This window comes from Poecilia reticulata, chromosome 14 (genome assembly GCF_904066995.2).
Source record: "Poecilia reticulata chromosome 14, P_reticulata-male-v2, whole genome shotgun sequence".
Classification (NCBI taxonomy): Eukaryota; Metazoa; Chordata; class Actinopteri; order Cyprinodontiformes; family Poeciliidae; genus Poecilia; species Poecilia reticulata.
Genome location: NC_088843.1, coordinates 13,762,821 through 13,789,012, shown reverse-complemented (window position 1 = coordinate 13,789,012; position 26,192 = coordinate 13,762,821).

The window sequence follows — 26,192 nt, the reverse complement described above, 5'->3', positions numbered from 1 at the left end:
TTTTAGATTTGTTTCAGTCAAAGCCTTTACATTGTACTAGTGAGTATTTTTTCAACCCCTAACATGACACATCAAGTCAAACAAAACTTCTTGCCCCACCTAGTTCATGGTTGAGGCATGCTGTGTGCTCACCTGCTGCTTGACATGTACTCAACTTGGTCTTTTTTTTTCTTATTATTATTTTTATTCTTGCGACTCTGCTCATCCCTCCTTGTCTGTTTTCGTGTTGACAGACCCTGTTACTTGGGATACTCTGAATATTCCTGTCAGACTCGCCTCCAAATGGCAAGGCACATAAAAAAAAAAAAAAACTGCTTACTATCTGACTGCCACAGCACGCCCAGTATCTACCGTCAGCTTGACGTTAAGTAAAAAGGATTTTATGAAGAAAGTGCACATTTTCACTATCAGTGCTTTGCGAACCTTGTTTGTGACATTATCAAACGGGGCAGTTATTTGATTACAGACTGACAGCCTGCAACTGTGTCTGACACGATCACTAACCTTTTGTCAAACAAGTAGACAGAAATCATGTTTTTGACCTTTCTCTCAGTTCAGGCTTTTTGACAGACATTGTCAGTCCTCGGTTTGAAACGGACAGTTTGGATCGCTGTTTTTGCAAATTCAGCCACACACAAAGCTGTTTTCCAACATTTTTTTTTTCTTCATCTTCCTCACTTCAATAAAACCGCCAGCTATTTCTTATGTGCTTCCACAAGTTTTTTTTTTTTTTTTTTCCTTTTTCTTTTTTATATCATTCATTTTGCATCTGCTGCCCTTCTGGTTTGATTCCGCAGAGTCGGCTGTGATCACACGTTTGGAAACAAAAGCAATGAAAATGTAAAAGCTGCCACAGAAATAATACGTCGTAGTCGGAGAACAGACAGCTTTGAAAAAAATAAAGAAGCAGGTACCTGGTCTTGTCTTGCCGCTACGTGATTGTTGAAGCTCATCACGGAGAACATTTGTTTACACAAATAGATGCTTCCGCATCCAGGCAGCCTAAAGGCGGAATTGTGGCATTGTGTCTAAGATGAAAGGGGCAAATTCTTTTGCCTCAGGGAATTCAAACTTGGCCCGCAGTGGGGATGTTTCCCTGTAATTAATTCAGTTTCGATGTGTCACTACTTTGGAAAACTCTGCATCAACCGTAGACGGATTTGTAAAAGCTTTCTATTTGTGTGCATGGAGTTTTTTTGTAAATATCATCCCAAATTTGTTCCTCTCCTGTAGCATTTCTGGCTCACCCGGCGCATGCAAGTTTTGTTTGACTTCCTTTTTGCCGTCGCATCCATATTCATGACTCCCTGGTGTTTTGTCCTGTACATTCTGATATGTGGAACACTGCAATATATTCACAGATAAAAGACCAAGATGCTTCTTTGCAACACTGGCCTCGAAACGGGTAGATTCTGTACACACTTCTCACAATCTAGGCTGCACCTCCTACAGCAAACAGGCCTCCTCAGAGCTCTTCTTTCTTTCTTTTTTTTCCATTCTCCTCTCCAATTATACAGCTCCCTTTTTAGAGTCGATGTTTTTCTTTCTAACGCTGGTCATATATATTGTAGCCTAATCCATACTTAATGGTCTCTCATCGATGCACGGCAAAAGCTTAGAGGCTGTGTGGCACTCCCAAACAGAAAGAAAAAAAGTAAATAAATAAAAATAAAAAACTCACTCGCCGCCTCTGCAGACACATGAGCTCAGTCCTCAGTGGCGGCATCCAAAAAAAAAAAAAAAAAAACACAGCTCGCTGTGTTCACTAATGGGAAACCAATGAGGTTTGCTTGTCTTTGTAGATTAGCTGGTCCGTGGGTGCAATGTTGGGGCAGGAGGTCAAATTCACTCCAGTGCTTTTCACAGTCGCTCACCAGCAGCTGCAAAAAGCAAAAGCGTGTGAATCAGAGTGTCAGCAGCATCGGTAGCAGAAACATTGACTGCTGAGGGCTGGCTAGGCTATACCGCACCGCAACACACTTTGAACTCTTGGGTGTGAGAACCCCGGCAGAATGGCATCATATGCGACTTGCGTTCAGCGGTCCAGACCCGTTCTATTAGCAGCTTTTCGGTATCTTATCAACAAACAAATTTCATTTATTAAAAATCCTTAATCTTTATAAGGAAATTAAATGGCGCTTCATGCCTGCCGTTGCTTGCTTGTGACCCCAATCTGCTCTCTGTTTTGAACACTAATGTTGTTTCAGGTTTTAACTTGACTTGTTTTTCCACTCAATTTTCATGTTTTTGCTGAAAGAGCCTTTTTTTTTCTTTTTCTTTCTTTTCCCACATGGAAATAAATGAACAAAATGAACTGAAATTTCCATGCAACAAGACAGTGGAAACACCAAAACAACCGGGGCAAAAGGTGCACACAGTTTGGGTTGGTATAACACTGGCACCCTGCCTCTCAGCCAATGACCTCTCAAGATAGGCACGAGCCACCATCCGGCCCCACAAGGATAATCGGGTCTAGATGATGAATGGATGGGGTGATTGATATTTTTAGATTGTATCGCAAAGTTCTATTGGTTCAAAACACCTCTGTGTGTGCAATTGCTAGCCAAGTGAGTGTTACCTTACAGTGGCCTTGTCTGAGCTCTGAATTTCCTGTACTTCTAGGTACTCCAAGTTGGTCGCAGCTGTGTAATACGCCAGAACAGGACAATGACGGGTTCCTGTTAGCTTCATGCAGCACCTGAAGTTTTGTTGTGCTTCAGTGTAATAACAATAAAGACATACTGATGCTGACAATCCTACACTTTCAAGGCTAAAGCTCCAATTGTTTGGAGTTGCCTTTTATTAACAACTTGAGAGTAGGTTATTTCTGGTGTGGAATACAACTGTTCATTACTTCTCCTTTTTCCGCCACTCTAAAGTAATGTATTTGTTTTGTTTGTTCACTAAGGCCATTTTGTTTTTGAACTGCCTTATTGCAGAAATGTGCTATACAAATAAACTAAAGACGTTAAAGATGAAAAAACTGCATTGGTTCTCAAACGGTAGATTTAAAGTGAAGAAAAACAGTCGATCTCTCTGCAGCACAAAAATGGTCACCGTCAACAGCTTAAGAAACTGGAAGACTCCATGAATGGAAGGAGTTACTGCTACTGAAAAGAAGGGTGGTTGATATTGGTCACTTATTTTCTTTTTTCTAAATGTGAGAAATGTTTATTGGAAGGCCTATTAATTACGCACATAGTATAAATGTCTAGTTAAGTTGCTGTGATGTGAAAGTGAATCAATTAAGTCTGACAGTCCACAGCAACATTTCAACACTCCAGAGTGTTGAAATGAGTTGAAAACTCTTGAGTGTTTGTCTGGTTGAATGATGAGTCAATTATTAAATGCTGCATGTCCAACTGACTGACCATCAGTTACATATGCACCATTTTTAATTATTCATATGGCGCCATTGCGGGTACTTGGTATACAGATAACATATTTGATGTGTAAACACTTGAAGAATACACAGGCTGGCTAATTGTTAGCCACAAACTGATATGCACCGGTGAGTCCTTTTCAGTGTTTTAGGAAGTGAATTGCAGTTAGTTCAAACTAATTAATGGTTATACCTGAACTGTTACACAGTTTAGGAATTGTGAAGTCTTGTATTTGTGAAACCTAATAAGGATTATTTTGTAGCGTGTTTTTTTTTTTTTTTTTTTTTTTTTACTTTTTTTAGCTTCAGTCCAGACTTTTGTCTCCACTGCCCTTACATTCTGCAGCATCGCATTGTTTTAAAAGCCCGTTTGGCTGAGGTTGCTCCACACAGATTTGGTTCTTGCACTTTTGAGAAGAGTGGAAATTACTCTCACAGTTCAGGACCCAGAGTTAAAATGAAGTCAAGCTATTCTTATTTTTTTTTTCTATCTGTTAACAGCTCCTGCATGTGCTGAGGAGAGGACAACTGTGAACTAATGCAAAAATTGGTGCAAATTCCATCCATCTGCAGGATTCGATGTGCAAGGTTTGCGCCTTTGTGTATTTTTCACGTAATCCGCTTTGGGAGTGTAAGTGTAACAACAAAGCAAAACGGACACAAGAAAAAAAAAATGGAGAAGATAGCTCTGCTTTGTGAAGTCTTTTCACAGCGTACAGCATCTGTTGTAAATTCGCATATTAAATCTTAGAAAGTGAATCACTGATTTAAATTAAACTCCCCCTTTATGGATCAAGCTGTCACTTTGTTAATGCTCTCACCCGACGAGAGCGAAATGCCGCCGGTACTCTAACTCCACCGAGCATCCACGTCTAATAGTCCTGCAGTGTTGTTTTTGGCACAGCAGCAGTACAAACATGTTGCTGCGGAAGAGGCTACTTCCACTGTAATGTATTTACCGTCTAATTTGTGTCTCAGTGAGAGACCATATATCCTGTTTAGGGAGTGACACCTCTCCTCCTCCACTTTATGGAGCGGTGCAGCCATTTGATGGGAGCTCGGGCATGCTGCGCTGATGGATGAGGTTGTCAAAGGAAGCCCCGTGATGCCCTCCTCCCCTCAAAATGCACAGCGCTGGAGAACCTCAATCATATAGAAAGGCATCCCTTGAAACACAGTTAATAACTCATTCATACCACCTGAAAATAATCTCCTTAAGAGTAAATTTTATGTGCGGGGACCGGTTCGTAGTTTAGAGTCGGTTAAATGTCGGCTTTAATAATCTGGTTGAATGCATGACATTTGTCAAAAAAAAAAAAAAAAAAAGGTGGCGGTGGTTTGGGGGGGTTGGTAATTTATTCCGTCTGACAACTTACTTTTGCAACTGATGAAAAATGCCTTAGGTTTACGTGTACACTCATAAACAAGATGTTTTTTTTTTTTTTTTTTAAACCCATTCTATGCTTTCGCTCGTCTGCCGGTGTACAATTTTTGAACACAGAGCCTTTAATGTCAGAGACTCTGCTCGAGTCTGAGAGTTTGATTCCCCCAGGCAGAAGTTGGGAATCGCTGACAGGTGTTTCAAAGTGTTGAATTTGTGGAGGTTCTAAAACAAATTCTTGAAACACTTTGCTTTAATACGTCTCTTTGAGTGACTTCGCTACTATTTTCGTGCCGCTATTTTTTGCTCTGTTGTCTTTCACCTTAATGTGTGAAATCCCAATCAACAGTGTTCCTCAGCGAGAGTCAGTGGCCTGTATAGACAACAACAAACTGCACTTCAAGATGCAGCCGTATAAATAAAACCAGTGATAACAGTTGAATGCACCTATAAGATCCAGCTATAGTAGAAGAGAGAGAGAGAGAGAGAGAGAGAGAGAGACCTGATGTAAGAGTTACTTGCATGACTGCATGTCATCCTAAGGCAACAAAGGTAGAGTGCACCGGTCTGTCCTCCCGTCTGACTGCAGGAGCAGAGGCAATGAGGTATTATGTTACAGCCGCTATGGCTCGTACAAGAATTGTTGGAAATGTGAAATGCAGATGGATGATATTCAGAGCAGCCCTGGAACTGAGGCAAACAAACCAGGGACTGTTTGCTTCTGTGGGGGCTGGACAGAACGTTTCCGTTTGCCTCACTGTCTTTGCCTGTTGTTAATGAAGCAAACATCGATGAGGCATTCTTTCATTTTCGCTTGCAAAATTAAACAGGTGTTTGAGGTTGCGTCATAATCTTTCATACCGTAAGATTTTCTGAAATGTAAACCTTAGCGTGAGTTTAATAAGATTTGAATCAGAAATTTTTTTCTTTCTTTCTTTCTTTCTTTCTTTCTTTCTTTCTTTCTTTCACTTAAATAGAGGGAAAACATTAGAAGTACATTGTAGCTGTAGAGAAAGTGAACCATTTTATTGGCTTAAAGGACAGACTAAAAGGAGTCTCATCGTTTTTCACGCGCCACTGTTTTAAACAATGCAGTGGCCCGATCAGACTTCACAGCTTCTTTTCCACAAGATGAAATAAGAAAACTAAAAAGGTTAAATTATGCAGTATAATAATCTTAATGTCAGAGGGTCCTGGTAATGACTTAAGTTCTTATTAGATAACAAATGTGTTTACTTACGACAATTCTCTATCTGACCAAGACTCCTGCAGAAGATCTTTAATAAAGGCTTTAACCCTTAGGAGACTGGGGTCTACATGGGCGTTTTGGTCTAATTTTGAATTTACCCTTATATTTTCACCATAAAAACTATTTCCATTTCCTTGTTTGGTATCATTATTTTCAGCACAACCTGAAAAATATAATCCATGTTATTTTCAGCTTCATGATTTTACAGTGCTTGTTTCATTTTGACAAAATGCATTATCCCACTGGATGGAAAAAAACACACAAAAACAAAATCTGAGTAAAAGAAAATCATGATATTTGTACTTTTATAACATTCACAAAAATATTGATTAATGTTCCTCCTGAGAAACCATGCGGCGTTTTAAAAAAATGAAGCCAGTATAGAATTTATCAGTTTGAATGCCCATGTCAGCATACTCCTTTAACATTCAATAAACTTATTCTGCTATTTTATAACTCTGTAAGCTATTTTAAGTGGTCCAGAATTAGTCATTCTTCTTTACTTTATACTTGCACATGAATGCAAACACACTCCAAACCAAGGCAGAAGCCTGATCACAAGCCAGATCCAACTTGTTCAAGAGTTGGTTTCAAAAAATCTAGTTGTTCATCTGTCACCCAAACAGAGGAATAATTCATAAGCTTAAATCAATATGACACCTACGGTATCTACTAGAGGTAAGGAGACTCTTTCTGTTAATTAGGTCACAGAACTTCACATTTTTAAAGCATGCATAATCTGTGATGATTTCTAATCACCGATGACTGCTGATGTTTATTCATCATGGCAATGATTTTTGATGAATTGTTGGCCCACCATGTGAACGTTACCTAAGTTGTTTTTCCTCCATTTACAGCGACGTTCTTCCTGCAGCTGCGAGTACGAGATGCACAAACGCACAGCACCGTTCCAAGGCCAGAAAACTACCTGCGTGCACAAAACGAGCGCATGCACATGCTTCATCATGTTGCCAAAGGTTAAATATATCAGTCATGTCAAGATTACGCAAAAATGCAAAACCAAGTTTCTGCGCTGGGCGTGTTGACAACTTATTCTTAATAAACACATAGAATTTACTGGTTACTGTACACAAAGCACAAGCACTAGATAAATATAAAGTATGCATGTAAGTATATAAATAAATTGTATACTTTATTCACATACTTAAAAAGATATAACTGAGGAGACAGCTGTTACACATTCAGATTTGTTCTGGCTGAAATCAAACAGGCTGACATATTAGGCATCTGACTAAAATGCCAGCCTGTTTTTTTTTCTTCTTCTTCTTTTTTTTTTAAGTGGTTCAGTCCTTTATGTCTACTGAATCCTCTGACAGCTGACATGTAAATTGCGAAATATTACATGGTTCTGTCAAACAGCGCATGCACACGTCCCCTCTGCGCTCCACATCACCACACATTTTTGTTTTTTCCTCAGTAAATACACAAGGTTTTGTGATTAAAAACAAACCATCATTCCATATTTTTTCCTTCAAAATATATAAACACTAATTGAAGTAAAAAATATTTAAAGTTTAATTTTTCATGCTTTAAATAACAAACTGTTTTATGTCTTCGCCTCAAGTTATGTATGTGCAGCCATCAGCCAGACCACACTGTGAATGTTGGATAACAGTTTGTCTGCTTCTTTTTAACAATGTAATCCATGTTGGAAAAATAACAGGTTTTTACATGTGTCACATGTCATAATTGAGAGCCTCGTCAGGTTTTCACTTTTCAAAACGTATGTCCAACAGCTTCTTTTTATTTTTGATAATAGCCCGTAATACTGAAAACTAAGGGAAAAGCTGGCTGGTTCTCTGTGTGGCGCCATAGGCTCCAATAATCATTAACGTTGGCTTCAGTCTGAGGACAAATAAGGCTCGTCAGTCAACAGAGCGCTTTGCTTTTGTTCTCCATTCCAAACTAAATTCTGGGTTTATGTAAAGTGAGCTCTCTTGGTTTGAAAGCTTTTTGAAATGGAACATTTCTGTCTTTTTTTTTTTTTTTTTCCCCCGGAAGCACAGTAACATGAAGTATCTTGTAAAATTATTCATATCCTTCAAAATTGTTCACATTTCAATTTCAAACTTTATTGTATTTTATTTGTGTTTCGTGCCACAAATGCAAACTAGCAGATCATTTGAAAGTGAAAGGAAAACACCACATGGTTTGCACAGATTTATTTTTATTTTTGAAATAAAAGTGTGAAAAGCGTTTGTGTCACACTTGCAAGTCGTTTTTTTGTTTGTTTTTTTTTAGAATGTAACTGTTAGTTCTGCACATCTAGGAACTCGATGTTTTTTTGCAAATCACCTCAAATTTAGTCATTTTAGACTAAGCATCTATAAACGATTTTCAAGTTTTGCAATGGACCTCAGTTTGCTTTCAGAATGTACTTTGACTGGGCCATTTCACACATGGATGTTTTTGTATGTTTGGGTTTTTTTTATTATGGTTAGAGTTGTCTTAATGGAAGTTATACCTTCAATACAGAGTGAATCACTCAATTAAGTTTATTTGTATAGCATATTTCAGCAACAAGACAGTTAAAAGTGTTTTACATCATAAAAACACAGAAATACCAAGCCATAAAAAAACGCCATACAGTTATTTTTCATCAGCAGTTTGATAATTGCAGATTTTAAAACCTGCTGGACAACAGCGAATGAGAGTTTACTATTTGAATCAGATCAGACACAAAGACGGGCAGAACTTTTCTCAAGGGAAGCTCTGAGTATCAAAACAGCAGGAACCTTAGCTTAATTGATTTTTCATTTCTCTTAAGTTTTTCTAGATGAGTAGTAGAAATTGAGTTATTTGTTCTGCATTTGTTATGGTAGGGGACAGCTATGACACTGGATTTAGTATGGATGTGCAGATTAATCTTCTCATTTTTTTCGACAATGAAGTTGGCAAATTCACTGCAGGCCCCATTAGAGTGGAGTTCAGGTCGTACAGTCACAGGAAGGTTTGTGAGCCTAGATAATGCACAAGCATCGTAAATGGTTTTGTTTATGACTTCTGCAATCTATTGCGATCAGAAGTGAAATGTTTTGTTCTGAGCAGAATCCATGTGTCGTCATTGAACATTTAGGGTGACCCACAAGTTTAAAAAGTTCAGTTTTTGTTTTATCCAATCCAAATCACATTCTGCCACACATCTGTTGTAATCCCCCCAATGCACCATTTTGTTATACTTTGTGTTTCTTTTTCAAATAAAATCTCAGGAGATTAATTAAAATTTGATTTAAGTTAACAAGGAATATTTTTGCTAAGCTTTGTGTCATTTACATCACATGATCCGTACAAGTTTTTATTTCTAAGTGGTAATGGCTTCGCTCTGTTTCATCTGTTCACCCAAGGAAGAATACTGGTGTTTTTTTATTATTTTTTTTAGTTCTTTTAAAATATGTTCATGCAGATTTTTGACACTCAAAACCCAGATCTGGCAATCTTGCTGACCACATGCCTTACACCTTTAGAGGTGCTTGCATGATCTTTGCCTGAAAAAGAAGTGTGAGAGTTTAAGCAGACAAGTGCAAAAATTAACTTTTTCCTGATGTGTTGAAAGTTTTTTTTTTTTTTTTTACAACTTTTCAAAATCATACTTGTTAAATCTGTTCTTACAGCGTCTTCTTATTTCATAAAGAACTCGCTTCATAACAGCACACAACTGAGCAAAAAGCCTCTGTTTTCATTGTTTAGCATTTGCCAAAGTTGATTTGTCTGTTTTTTGTTTTTTTATTTATTTCAGTGGTGACAATATTTTCCTCCGGTTTCTGCTGTCAACACATGAGAGAAACGTGATTATCTTTCCTGTCAGTGTTGACAACATATTCTCCTTGGATTATGACAGCTTTGTGTATCATTCGAGAAAAAAAAATTGCACCAAGTCAGTTTACAAAAATACACGTGTCAAACTTTAAATGTCTCTTACAAAACTTAGATTCGAGTTAGATACATCTCTAACTCAAACATTGCAGCATTAACCCAGTGATCACTTTATCTATTCTTATGCTGCAGTCATCTCGGGATACTGGATGCTTCAAAATGAAGATAACTTGTTTGATTTACTGACTGATTTATTTTTCTCCAATTATTATATGACCACTTAAGGGTACTAATAGAGCATTACATTTTCAATCCCAGATGGTCAGGTAATATTAAAAAAAACAAAAACAAGATGGCATCATGAAATGTAACTAACCTTTCATGATCCAGCGGTACAGTGTGAAGTACACATAATAAATCCCTTGTACTGTTCAGCATGGGAGCACATCAAGAGCAAAACACATACTTCAAAGGTGTGACTGTTGTGATTCAATGGCTGCCTGATCTTTGCTCATATCAATGTGCCAATGTGCTGTTCCAGTAAAACTGTTTATCCGCTGTGACAGTTTTAATAAATATGCAAAAAAAAAACATACTGTTTTTAAAAGTTACTAACTGCAGCTTTAACCACTCTCCATCTATCTAGTGTCTGCCAGATTAATGAAGGGTTCTACCAATAGTTGTCCTGCATTGTTTTCTTCTTCTCATTGTCTCCTTGTTGGAGGCATTGTCTCTGTGCCCTGGATTTTCCCGCCCTGCCTCACCCTCATCTGATTTCTACACAGCTTCTGATCTCAAGACATCAACTGTGCTTCTGAGCCCCGACGCCCACGTTTTGCCCTCCCCTCCTCAAGTAATAAGATCTTTGCCTCCTTGTATATGATCCTTGGCAGTCTCCTGTTTTACCTTCTCGATTCCGAATTGTTGACAGATTCCGCTTATGCGTGTGAAGCCCAGGAGTCTTGTTTCCAGATTACCTATTGCTGTGTCATCACCCTAGCCTGCCGGTCCTCGGTGTCCCTCTGGAGACTCTTGAGTGACTCACAGTGTTCAAATTGAAGAGGGTCTGTCTGGAGATGGAGATGGAGACTCCCTTTTGGATTCCTAGAGCAGGAAAATGACAAGTTCCAGGAGGAGCTTTGAGTTGGAATCAAAGCCCTCATACGAATCCATGGAAGGTTACTCACTTTTGTCAAATTTACTAACTAACTCTCAAACAGCTACTAGCCTGTCGCCTAGCAGAGTTTCCAGTCATGCTCCTCCAGAGGTCTTCTGACTCCCACGTGCTTTATATTTAAAATAAATCTTTTTAAATGTGCTCTATGACTGGTTGATTTTTCATACCATTTATATAATTCAATACAGTGACAAGAGTGAGTGTTACACAAGTTCCTTGTTGAATCCTCATGTTTAGACCCATGTAACGTGTTTTTCAATATGTCAGTGTGCAATGGCACGATAAAAATTTGATAAGCGTTTCCAATGCGTCTTGTGAAATAGAAGGAAACAAATTTAACCTACGCTTTTTTTTTTTGTTTACATTTCTGTAAAAGTAAAAAAAAAAAAAAAAGAAGATATACACATTTGGTAAATTTTCCAACTATATCCACGGACGACACTAGACATATTCTGCACGAATCTAATAAAATGAGTACACTATAGTCTGAAATTAATAAACATAAAAGGTTTATCTGAAAACAATAGTTTTAAGTAGGCAGTCATGAGCAATCAAAACATTTGGTTGTATAATTTCATGGCATTTGTTTCATGAAATGTGCAATCTGGTTTACAAGAGGTTTCAAAGCACTACATTTCTGGTTGATTTTAGCACAGTGTTGGCTTCTTATCTTCACTTTTTGCCAACAAACATGACAAAAGCTTAGCCTTAAAATGTAGCTTGTTTTGGTTTGCGTCTTAGGAGCGTAGGACAGTTTCACAGCTTGAAATATGTGTTCGAATATCCAGATCCCTCCAGTTACTGTTAGAGAAAGAGAGCAATTTGTTTTATTTGAGTTTATAGGTTGTGAAAAAAAGAATAAAGAGGCTGCTCTTCTGCTTGTATCTTAAACTATAATCTCACCCTTAATATAAAAAAAAAGCATTCATGTTTAATCTTTATCTTGCATTAGCTCCAACTGTTTTGCTTTCAGTTTATCTGACTATTAAATGTATATATCACAGCTGGATACACACCTTACTGTCAGATTAATTTTTATTTTTTTCAAATATCAAGGAAAAAGTAAAGAGTTGATTCTCTAAAGGCTCTCTCATCTCCTTACAGATAAGCGCCATATGAATTTTACATGACATAAGTGAGTCTTAAGACAAGGCAGCATTTTTCCCCCCTGCACTAATGTGACCATATACCACAGGGTGCATCTCCTTCCACTAAGGCAGAAATGGCAACAAATGTTCCACTTTTCTTTCAGAACATGACTTCTAAAAACTAACAAACATGCTTAACTTAATCTGTTATTGATTGAAGGATTAAACCAAACAGCGCCGCTAAAGAAATGTCAATCTGTCTACAACTGATTTCAGAAACAGATAAAATAAAAAAATAAAAAAGCAATAAGTACACCAGGATACAAGCGTGCAAGTCAAAAGTACCTCCAAAGGACAAAAACTCTAAAATGTAAATAAAAAAATAACATGGGGTAAGAAGAAAGCACTTTTTACAGATGCTTCAAAAGTTTGGAATAGGCTCTTAACTGTTTTAACTGTGGAAAATATGTATATGTTAAAACCATTCCTTATAGTTTCTATTTCCTAATGGACCCAAACTGTGAGTACAAAATGTAGGAGCTATTATTTGATTCACATTTACATATATTACATGTTCTGATTAAAATTCACAAACTATGCCTTAAAAAAATTGACACACCAATATTAATTTGAAAAAGAGCTGATCTAAGTTAGCCTATAGCTTTCTGATGGAACGTCATCCTACTTCAAAAACTAGATTTCTACTATTAAAGATGAAGCCGTTCAAGGTGAATATTACGAGTTCAATTGTCCAGAATACTATAAAAACTTAAGCAAAAAGTCGAGAAATTAGTTATTTTTCTTGCATGAGGAATGTGAAAATCAAATTAGACTTCCTAAATCTCCTCACTATTCTTAACAAAACATTAAAAATGCTTCGGAAAAAAAATCATATATATTCATATTGACGTACTTTTTTTGGAGTGGGGGAGGGTGAGGTCAAAAAGAGGCAGCCACACTAAAAATAGCAGCCATCAAGTTTTGATCTTCTTATTTTAACCCACTATAGTGGAGGTGGAAATCAATTTAGATTTTGACATAAGCACTTCTATTCACATGTGCACGTGTTTCTTGCATTTTATGCTAACTGTGTCTTTGGAGAAGGGAAAGAAAACGGTAGACCCGGGGGGACTCACAGAGCAAACCAACAAAACACCAAAGAAGGCACCGATTTCAAAGCCAGAGCCATCTTGTTTGCATAAGGACACAGTGACAAGCACAGAAAATGCTGCTGTCTAACATAAACAGACACAGTTTTTTTTTTTTTTTTGGCTTGTAGATGATTAAGCACACAGTACATTTTCACAAAATTATTTTTCATGCCCTGAGCCATACTATACATATATATATACACACAGACACATGCCTGCATGTGTATATAGATATCGGAATAATAATAAAAAAAATTACCTATAATACTTAACTGCTGGTGCCTTTAACACTGTAAGCAGCAACGCTCTTGCATCAACATTGTTCTTCATGCAATTATGTCCCCAATCAAAGCGTCATTCCATGTGCTTCACTTTGCCTCACCGAACACATTTGTGGAAAGTGAAAATCCTTTCAGATCATTCTTCACGCCACCGCGCACAGAATAACAGGATCAGGAAACAACCGAGCCCAACGTGTCAGTAATTCAATGTCTCCATTAAAGGATCATGATCTGTTCTATGATTCATGATGGCCACGAAGGAAAGTCGTGTAATTGGAGAGTATGAAAAGCGATGGCTCTCTCAACAGGATTTCAGCTCTGTTGTCAGAGTACTTATCATTCCAGTGTCACTTCTTCTTTCCCTTTCTAGCTGCACACACATCTGCACATCAAAGTCATATTCCAGCAGTGCTCTGCAGTAATGAATGTCCCACATTTCTGCTGCTTAAATTTGATGATGTCTCACTGAAGCCTTTTTCTTCCTCATCTCCAAATTCTATCAGGTTTCTGAAGATATTAAATAACTATACGCTACGATATAGTTACAATTATATTTTACATTAGACGCTGCTGTTAAAGACATGTTAACTGAGAAAAAAAATCTGAGGGAACTAAATTATGAAATGGATAATGAGAGTTTCCAACCCGAGATGAGACTAAAACCAAAATGTTGTTGATTTGTCAAAAAAAAAAAAAATCAACAGATTTCAGACAAGTTGGAAAGCTTTCCAACATGACAGCCAAAATATGCTGTTGTTTTGTTGGTTTTTTTTTGATGTCTTCAAAATATGTGTAACAATTTGAAAACATGTCAATCTTTATATTCGAAGCAATCTCATCAAAAAATATGCTGCTTTTGGCTTTTGTTACATTTCCATCTGAGATCCTCCGTACACTTGGCACTGCACATACTCAGAAAATACAGATATTATTAAAACAATGATAAACGGTAACAAATATTTCCGCCATCATCACGCCAGCATATAGCTATGGCTGTGGAGGATGAAGATATGCAGCTTGCATCACCTTCACCTATGCATCCAACACTAGAGCAATCTCCAGGTACTGGAGTAAATAGAGATGAAGTTTCAAAATGATTATTTGATTTATCAAGGGGGGAAAAAAAACTGCCAATTCTGTGTGAGAAAATAATTCTCCCCTAAACCTACTGCCTGTGTGTGTTTTACATCTCTGTGGAGGCATTTCACCCCATTTTCTTTGCACTCTTCTCAATTGGATGTAAGTCCAGCCTTTGACTAGGTCACTACAGAAATGTCATTTTGTTTTTGAAACAATCAGAGGAGACTTGTAAATGTCAAACCATCAAACCACCAACATCATGTTTGATTGTTGGTCGTAATATTATTTTCTCAATATTTTCCACTTTTGTTGTGCCAGAATAGTTTCCAAAAAGTTTCAAGGGTCAGCTTTTAAGTTTCCACCGCTCTCATAACAACAGTGGTTTTGAACTCAAGAAATTGTGCCCGCTCTTCTCAATCGAATATTTTTCACTGCTGCAAAGGTTTAGATCTAATCTGCCCTGTTACAGCCCCGTCCCCTTTCCCTCTCTTTAATCACCCTCATGGAAAGGATGCAATAATGAAATGATAAAAATCTAATTAAATTTTGACTCTCCTTGGTTTCACGACTTGGCAAAATCCTCAAAACATAGTCATATATTTTTAGGTTTTCCTAGGATTTCATACATTTTGTAGACAAAATATAAACAGTGTCTTTATGCATATATATTAATCATAGATTATTGTTTTATGTAATTCAAAGCGGTCACCAATTCTTCTCGTCTCTAATGGTGCTCTTCCTGTTTTGTTTTTTCTCACTGTACTATGGCTGTGATTTCTCACCAACCTGATTTATTTTAGATGAAGACATGTAATTTTGCTGTTGCAGCAAAAGGAGAAATCCATTCATTCATTTGCTCCACCATTTCACCTCTGTAAGCATATATTTGTGTTGTTCGCTACTGCAAATAATTTACCTTGTCAGAACTTTGAACTGTGTACAAAAATATTAACAAAAATGCTCAAATATTGCTTATGTTTAATTGATTCAATGTGATTTTAAAAAAGAGTAACACCTTAATTCCATTTATTATTATTCTCATCTCTCGTTTAGACAGCAAATAAATAATCAGATTATGAGCCCTGATCAAACCAGCAGCAAACTCTTCTGGTAGTTAATATTTATTGGAATCACATAAGTTCATGTATTAGGCTGAGTGTCCTAAAGAAACTCCATTAAATCATCGTTCATCCTAATGTGCATGAAATCATTGTTTCTCCAACAACCTTCAGATCATACCAACATGCCAACAGGTTGTTTGGAAGTGATGCCAGAAAAAAATACCTCATTTTTCTTGCCATCACACTATTAGAGATGAGGAATCTGCAAACCTCTCCTGCGACTGGAACTGGAGCTATATTTTTTGGTTAGGTGTCACTAAAGATTAGGTTCTTCACCAACACTACAGGCGTGTGAAACAAAGATTGAATATGTGAAAAAGCACTTCGAGTCCACAGTTAATGATGGTGGAAGATCTGTAGTAGTGTTTGGTTTGTTTTTCTTCCAAAGACAAGAAGGGTTTGTTGTTGGTGTCTGACTGTGTGAGCTCTTTGAAATACAGCGAGATTTAATACAAAATCTGGCTGACTCTACCAGAAACCTGAAAGGAGGTGATTATTGGACCAAAAATTCAAAATAAATTGGACAAATCAACACAGAAATCAAATCCACTGTTTCCCATGGATAGCTCAGTTCCCAGACCTAATTTATACAAAAACCCAAAGAGAAAATAGCTTCAGACAGGATCCAGGAGTCTGGATGATCTAGACTAGAGGTTATAAAAAGAGGAATAGAGATTTTTCTCTGCATGCTACAACTTTGTGAAATGAAATAGGAGACCAAGTGCTGGTCTATGGCCAAGATGGAGTTGGACAGACTATTGCCTGCAGGGGTACCAGCATTTGTGCCATGACTGATTTTGTCAAAAGCATTTATTTCTGAACATTGTTTTATTGTTTTTTGAATAAATTTGTTCAAATAAAAACTGGAGTTTTTATTTTATTCAATTTGAGCTTTTAATCATGCAAAATAAGTTCAATTTACACTTTGCATCTTTAATAGCAGTGCAAATAAATTCATTTTTTTAAATGCAAATATATTCCAATAACAAAATGTCAAAGTTTTTAGTACACTACGTTTAAAATACTTTACTTTTTTACTTTTCTTCCCCCTGTATTTCAAGACTACAGAGGATGCAGAGGGCTACATTCTCTGTTACATACAAGCAGCGTTCTTCTAAACAGATGCTCCAAATGTACTTTGAAACACAGTGACATAGACAAAGGGGAAAGAGAAAGTAAGTACCATGCTGGTCCTGGTTGGCACATGGTGGCAGCATCAGCTGTGTTGAAGATATGAAAGCAATGAGGTTCAAAAAATACAAGTGGGAGAAAAGCGTATCTCTTTTCTTTTTTCTTTGTGTCCTCTCAAGGCATTTGAGGCATGTCATACAGAGAAGCGGGTTGCGCACATGCCAGGGCAGATTTGCTCTGCAAAAAAGATCTGAAGACGGTATCCTAATTGCGTGATCGACTACTAAATCAAGACTGCATCAAGCGTCAAAGTAGGCGGGCTACATTGATGGAATAATAACCTGTCTTCATATGACCTTCAACCATTTGGATTACTGGTGTGTCTGCGTGTGTGTGTGTGTGTGGGTGAATGTATGTGTGGAAAAAAGTGTGTTTGTCTCAAGTGGGTGTATGTGAGCTAGTTTGTGAAGGTTCTCTAGTGAGAATGGTAGAAGATCTGCAACATGCAGTATCCGAGAGCAGCAAAGAACAGGTGGACCTGGCTCTGGAGGGACAAAGTAGCCCCAGGCAGACAGACACAAGGCATCACCCGAGGGCAGCCATACGCCCCACACAGAGGTAGGCCATCAGTGAAGCGCATAAGAAGCAGCCCCCAGGCAAAAGACACAAGACATGAGACTAACGTCAACAAGCACCCGCCCTCCTCAACCCAGCCGCACAGTCTTCACTCACCACGCAGGCCAAGCCTGGAACCCAGCATCTCCGTTGACCTAGGGTCTTCCAACCGCTGGAAACAAGCACCAAGTAGGGGCAGGGGCTATCCCGCCATGGTTGTCAGGGGCTCAGGCGAACCCAAATAGGGGAGGACACGGTACTATCCCACCTGGTGAGCTAGCTCCTGGGAAGTCAAGAGAAAGAACGAGGGAAGAGGAGAGGTTCAATACCTTCTTTGCAGTGTGTGAGTGTTGCTATTGCATCCCACCAAGGTGGGAGTTTTGGTGACCAGGATCTTTGTCGTGCTGTTTCAGTTTTGCATCATCAACAGCTGTCCTGTTGACAGTGGAAACCTGTAAGCAAAATTGTGCTACCATGAGAGGAAAAGACTGTCGTTCACATCTTTACACATCTTCAGATACGTGGCAATGCGAAAGCCACATCCGTGTCAGAACAGGATTGCTTATGTCGCAGATCCTCACGTAAAATTGCTGCACATTTCAGGAAGACAAGAGAAGACAAAAAGCTTAGCGAGAGATCAAGCTCTGCCCCGTAGAGTGCCGTATGGGTGTGAGCCAATGTCGCACCCATAAAAGATTAGGAGCTCCAGTAGTTATTGCAGAATCTCTCCGATGCATGAAAATATGCTTGATTGCTCCAAAAATGAAGCCGTCATTAACTCTAACAGCCCAGAGCTGCAAGCAACAGCCAACTCCATTTTGAGTCATCTATGTTACATGCAAGGAGCATACTTGCAAATAGCTGGCATCGCTGTTTGAGCATACAGCCCACAGTGAGAGAAAGAGAAAGTTTGCTCCAAGCATCCAAGCTGGTCATTCTTGGCATGGAGGAGAGGCATCAGCTGTGCTGTAGATATGGAAGCAATAAGGCACAAGTGAGGCGAGACGGGGTGAAAGACAAGTTGACTGTTTCTGCTGTGACAGAAATGAGGCTGGAGTGAGATTGGTGAAAAGTCTCCAAGGACTGTATTAGTTCCTGCGTGTCCTGTTCTCATCCAGTAGACGATATGCATGTTTGTTTTGGTTCCCTGTTACTAAATGGATGGCTTGGGATTTTTGAAGAAAGACTCTGTGAAATTATTAATAGTAACGTTTCCTTCGTCCCCCGTAGAAAGACGGAATATAACAAATTCTTAAAACGGTGGCAGGCAAATTGGAAGTCAATTGGACCCCCTGTTTAGAGAATTTTCCACAGGCATTGATCTTATCCCTCACCACTTTCAGTCATTTTCCAGCTCAGAGAGTCTTTGTTTGTATGCCCTAACACCAAAACTTAACCCTAACATTTCCTCTAACTCTTTCAGAAAATGCAAAGAAAACCTACTTTAAAATTTTGTAGCTTTATTTTTTACATGTGCAGGCGTGAACTTGTTTATCCGTCTTTCATACACCAACTTGAAATGCCATCGTACACTACCTGGATTATGGAGTGAATTTCGGGTCTTGTAATGGTTTTGAAATTCTCCAGTTATATACCAAGGCATACTATAGACATTTTTAGGAATTTAAAAATATTCATGTAAGTATTTTTTTAGCATTCTGTCATTCTTTTCTTAACCAAGCATTTTGCGTTTTACTTAAAACTCTCTCAGACCCCCAGTCAGCTGAACATTTTCGTCTGCTGATCAGCAACAGGCCCTGGGTCAAGGGCTAGAATACACAATCTTTGATGCCATGGCACAAACATGCAAATGTTGCCAAATCCAAAAGTTCACTCCACTCATTAATCACTTGAAACAGATTGATAATTAGCAGATTAATGCAGTCAGCTGTCAATCCCAAGAAGACTTTACACTGTAACTAAGTTGATAGTTGAGTGAACATGAGAGGACTTGCTATTTTAAGTTCTCCACTCCAAATCTGGCTGGTAAAATCGCCTCTTCTTGTTTTTAGTCAGCAGCATGAAAAGGCTGAGGCTTTCCTGTGATCTACAGCAGCAGTGCAGAATGAGTAATGGAGGCATGTCAAATGGTTTTCACACTTTTAGAACACCTGAAGGAGCCCAATAAGTACATTTAAAAAATAAAGATAAAAAGATTTATTTGAGTTACTAAATTCAAAAAGTGATCGTTTCTTCTGTTTCTGTGTTTATCAGCATCACACAGACGCATATGTTTGATTTGATTTTTGTCTTTTAATATTCTTAATTTTGACTAATATGGCTCACAAAAAATAAATTCAGTTGTCCAGCAAAAAAGATGCGGCCCACTGCTCCAATACCTAAGCGGAGCTAATCAAATACTGAATACATAGAGTACATGAATAAGAACTACACAATATAAAAATAAGATAATTATTTTAATTTTCTGATGAGTTTTTTTCTGTTTTGAGAAACCAATCTCATCATGGTGTTGTACTGAGCGAGAACTAAAACATATCAAAACACATCAAGTTCGTTCTCTCACCAGTGCAAAGTCAAACACACAAGCAGAACAGAAATCATTAATAACGAGATGTATTTGTAACAAATTACTCACATGTTTTTTTTAAAAATGCATTAAGCATGGTATTCCATAGCAATGAGTGTAAAAGAAATATTAGCCTTTGGCTTTGTTTACACAACCGCAGCATTATTACCAGTATTGACCTTTTCTAAATAAGACCATCTTCCAATTATGGTGTTTACATAAGGGATTTTTCATTCATTTTTCTGTTTACATGTTGCCGAGCCTGGGCTGCTCATTTACATTAATCATGTTACATATTACACCCTCTGTGCACCACAGTGATGTTTGTGCCCATCCAAATCCTTCGTTGCAAAGATATAGGTCAAAACTGAGAACTTCACACTCTCTGCTGAAAAGTGTGTTGCTCTTATTCTTAACAACAGCTATCCTGTTGTGCCTCGACTCTGATGAGGTGGTGTGGCTATCATCAGATCAAAATGACTGCTCTGTGGGAAAATATTAGCAGGATTTCAAAGTGAGCATGTCTCAATGACTTAAACCCTCGACTTATCTTAATTTAATTAGTTCACAACAGATTTGAACTTATTCAGGTTACTGAAATGATACTTTATTTCCTCTTATATATACACTGCATGTGAATGCCAGCTTGCAGATTTCATAAGCACAACAAGGTTTTTTAGGAACAAGATGAGCATATTTACTCACTTCACAGGTCAGTGGTGAAATGTTTCTGCTGTTCAGTGGATGTTTGCCCACTAGCCTAATTCTTTCATTTGTTTGAAAAAGTAGTGCAGCGGTAAAGGGAAGCCTCTGAAAAGAGAAGCGAATTGACGTCCCATGGTGCCGTGTTTGGCTGATGGGAGATGCTCTAAATTCTTGCTATCCCACGGTGCTTTTATAAACTTCTCAAAATATTTCAAAAGCTGTAAATGTATCTGCAGGGAGACAAGACTTGGAGGATAGAGGTCCAAAGGGTGTGATATCAAACACATAAAAGAAAAGTTTCGGAAAAATGTTTACGATTTTTAAAGAAGACTGAGTAATAAAGTTCATTATAATGCTGCAGCGCTTTACAGTAAATCTTACAAACTGGGTTTCGTCTCTGTCGCTAGAGGACCCAAATTTGGGTCCTCGGCGCTTGCCGCAACAAGATCAATTAAAAACACATGCTATACATTTATCAATATAGGCATATTGCATATCCACATAAAGGGAAAAAGCTCTTCTAAATGATAAGATCGATATTTTCTTCCTCAACAACACCCAGATTGAACACTAAGCAGATTAATAAAAAGAAACGAAATTAGACGCTAACGAGGCTAACGAGGCACACCCGGTAAAAAACGCAATAGTAAAAGAGCAAGGAGGCCCGATGTACAAAAACTATTAATCAGAGTAAAGCCGAAGCTCTGCGGTTTTTAACAATACCAGAGTCACCACGCTACGTGCAAAACTCAATGAACCAGCAGCTAAAGAAGACAAACAGAAATAGCTCATTTCACGAAGGTAAAATCAAAAATCCAGTCCTACCTTTGCCGTTTCGTGGTCATAATCCATATTAGAGTAAATATTTCCACCTGGTCCGATAATCCCTTTTCCCTGAGTACATCTCAAATGGTTTTTGGTTAGGCGCAGAGGCATTTCCGTGTTTTATGGGGATTGACGTTACGCCGGGTGAAAATTGGTCAATTTACGTCACATGCCTTTTTTTAGCTGTAATTGGTGAAAGACTTTAGTTTCCGTATTAATGTCAACGCCCTCAGATTCTATTGGCTCTGACGGTTCGAACGACATGTCAATCGTCAAAATTGACCAATGGGTTCCCGAGAAACTGCCCCGCGTAGTTTTGAAAAAATGAATGGGGAATTGGGAGGTTTTACGCACAGAGCGCAGAGCGCAGCTATTGTAATGTAATTATGAGATATATTAGTTTTTACTTTGATCATATCATTTTGACAACTTAGTTTTCATTGCTATTTGCATTTTCATTGTTGTATAATTCTATTTGAAGTGTTATTGTGAGTTAATCTGGTCCATTTTCAGTCTATTACAAATTGTCTATTTTTTTCTCTTTTTATGAATGAATGCAATGTGGATTTTTCAAAAGAACCCCCAAAACAATTATTAGATGTAATTACTTATTTATGATAAATAATAATTTATTATATGAAAAGAATAAATGATTAAAACAGACCCTACAGAAATAAAAACTAAGAAAGTTCAAATGGCACAAATTGTGCCAAAATGGCTCATTTGGAAGGTCCGCCTAGATTTTTATCTAGTAGTACCTCTCTAAAACTCATATGATTAACTTTTTTTTCATGAAACTTGGCACAGTAAAAGGTCAGATTGTGTACTGTTGTTGCTACTTTTTTTGGCTTTCACTGCATGTTTTGAAAGGAGCATTCATAGATTGAAGTGGTTTTTTTTAGGCGGAAATTGATTTTTTTCTTAATTTCTGCTGTTTATCATATTAATACACTTTCCTCAGTAACAGGCAGGATGGTTTTTAGAGTTGTAACATGTTCCCTAGGGTCTTGCCTTTGTTTTGATACCAAAACAATTAAAATAAACTCTGTAGTTCTTGAGATACATTCAATTCATTTTGGGCATGTTATTTTCAGCCATATTGCTCAAAAGGAGGCCATGTGCCGATCAGGTTTAAAGAACAGAAATGTATTAATTGACTAGGTGATATCTAAAGCTCAATTTCATTATTGTGATTCCCGAGTAACATTTGACTCTATATGAAGTGCAACTTTTGACAGATTTTTGCATTTGAGTTGAAAGGGTCCAATCTTGCTCAATTAAAAGCGTGACTGTGATTACATCTCCAAGATACTGTGTGTGACAAACAAGAAAATGATACCTGGTTTCAATATTTATTTGTGCTTTGCCCCCTTTATCCTGGTACCCCTAGTGAAGTATAACACAACTGTTTTTGTGTTTTAAAAGTCATGTATAATACAAAACATCAAATCATCGTAAATCCTGCTTAGAAGTTTGTTCAGCCTTTTTATGTATTCGGCGTTTGTACTTTAAGTAAATGTACTTAAATCTCCAATAAAACATTTTGTTCTGACACCACATGTGTGGAAAACAGCCTATTGAGAATCAGTTCAAACAGCTTACTGAGAATCACTTTTAGCCACTATGGGACAGCTGTTCTTTTCATATAAAGAACTGATTTAAAAGGTAAGTATCATCTGAAAAAAAAAAAATCAAATCATTTCAGTTGAAGACAGCATTTGTGCACTTATTCTGGCCAAATTTATACTGACGATGATCATTCGTAGGGTAGTTGAGAGAAAATATGAAATGAGCTGAAGCATTTTCTTCAGAGGCCCGATCGGAAAGCTCATGCGCCTTGCAGGCACTTGACCAAAAAACACACTACAGTTCCTGCTTTACTGGGCATCATGAGTGAATGTCGTCTCTTTAAAGTTGCCAAGGTTCATCTCAAATATTACTTAATTTGTCATTAATCTCTAAACTATTAACCATAAAAAGTAAGAATAAGACTCTCTTCTCAGCATTTGCTATCTGTTCACATTTACATGCAAGCAGACAGGGGAGATGGATTTAAGTTTTATTAATTGTTTGTCCACCGGTGGTGACGAGACTGGTTGGTAATTTCATAATGCACTTTTCATCTCCACAATAAACACACGTGTTGTTGAGATGTTGCATTTTTTTTATGTGTTATTTTATTTTAAAGGTAAAAGAAATCGGTATAGACAGGAAGCAATCTGGGGTCTTTTAAGAATCAGCATAAGCATTCAAGAATATTCATCTCCTCCAGATAGAAAATGACTTCAAAAGAAAATTTTAACATCATAATACTGTGTTCCAAAAATGTCTATATGGTTCACATGTAACTACAATTTCATCATGAAGTCAGGTTAGAAATATCCTCATCAATAACATCAGTTAAACATGATGAAACTTTAGCTATAATCTTAAATCCACCCCAGTCTGCTGCGTGTCTTTTTAAAGTGTTCAGTGAGCGAGTTTTTTTTCTTTTTTTTCCCCCCTCAACTTCAGACTTTTAAACATCTCAACCTATTAAATTGTAAAGATCTGATAAAAAATGCTCACAGCGTGTTTTAGTCACTTAGACCTCATAAAAAATTTCCAAGAGTGCAATGAAGCGACCAAATGAGGCGAGTGGATGACTTCTTCCAGGCTTGGTCACAGCTTTCACATTCGACAGCCCATCAACAGGCACATTTACACAGGAGGGGAAACACTAATAGTGTGATTAGGCTGGAGGTGAATCTCAAGGCCTTAGAAAGCAGCGTACATCTTGGCATCAAAAGAGCATGACATGGAAGCGCGGCAGTCTCCACCATACTGTTAAAATGGCTTATTCATACGTACGTATATAAATGTGCAAAGAGAGAACGGCAAAAAGGGGCTAGGCATTTTTTTTAATGGAACTCTGGGAAAGATGTGCAAAAAGAAATAAAGTGCAAATAACTGTTTATTTCAGAGGTACTCATTTCACTTGGAAAAATGTAAAGCAAATATCCAGCTTCATATCTGACTACATTTATTCGATTGAGGGGAACAACCTACTTTGGGCATGTTTATGTTCAACATGGCAGTAACTTTTATTCTAAATGTCCTAGAATTAATCATGTACCCTAATAACAATGCCAGAACTTTGAGAGAGAAATTGGTCCACAACCTCAGTTATTCTCCACCATATTAAACAATGAGGATTAAGTATTTTCCCGTCATGTTCAGAATTTATTACAGACATCTCGGTTTAAGTCTTATAAGAGTAAAAAACTGACTTTATTTAAGAGGCTACTTAAATAGTCTTATTATATATATAGGACAGTCTTATTCAAAAATTCATAAAAAGTCAAACTAAATCACGAATCAGTTTTACACTGGGTATGTTTCAAAAAGATTGAACGTGTTGAAACAGTTGTCATAGATTTGACACATTCTTCGTGTCTTTTGGATACAACCAAAAATATTCAGGCATTTTTGTTTGCTTATCTTGATTTAAAGGCGAACGGGATGAGGAGGAATTACTGCTGTGCCTTCACTGCACATATTAGCGAAGCAGGATGGTCCCTGTGATCAGTGGATGATTTTCTATTAGTTGCTAACAGATGGGAGATCAAGATGAATGTGGAAATTAATTTGAAAGCTTCCATCAAAAACCTGTTATATTTGTTGCTTTTACTTTGTGAACAAAAGTCTCACTGACTAAAATCCTTAAACCATAATCAGATTTGGCTTCAATTTTTAACCAGAAAAAAAACAAAAAAACACTACTTTTTGAAAAAGATTATTAAAACTGCTGGAAGAAACTTCAGTATGACTTTATAAGAAATAAAGCTTCAAATAGTTATGTTTTATGATTTGTAATAATGCATCTCTCTATAGCATCCCACTCATTTCTTCCCTGACCATATTTTGGGCAAACAACTCGAACTTGTCACTTATAGGCAAATAGACAAGTGATGTGCTGTCAGCAAATGAAAAGAATATTAAACACTGGATCAAATTAAATTATATTTTTAGCTCCATTCATCATCCTCAGCAATGGAGTTGATGAAGTGGCAAATGTGGTTTATCAGTTCATCTGTGTCCATTTCTTCCAATCATCCTCCAAACCTTTAAAAGATGAAGGTGTACTTATGATTACTTTATACTATTTCAGATGTAAAACTCGACACTTGGTGATACCTACGTCAATATCTGTGTCTGCATAACACAAAAATCTGAACGTGCTTATTGTCTGTAGAAATGTTGCTTTATGCTTTTTCCCTGCTTCTAGAATAACACTGTAAGTTTAACAGACTGATATTAGCTTGTTATTTAGCTTGGTTATGGGATCAATTAGCCAGTCGACACTCTTCTGCTTAGCCTGCTTAGGATGTACTTTCACAATACCATTACATTATCAACCATGAAGTTTCCACACTGTATCTTAAGACTGGAAAGGTTTTACAGATGTAAAACTGTATCTTTACAGTCTTTAAGACTGTAAAGATCCAGTCTTAAAGACTGTATCTTTAAGATACCCTCTTTAAGTGAATCTTAAAGGAGGAAATGCGGCTCACTCACACTTTTTATGACATCTTAATAATGGAACTCACAGGGTTCCATTCTGTGCACCGTGCAGACTCTGCATATACTATCTGTGGATGGTTGA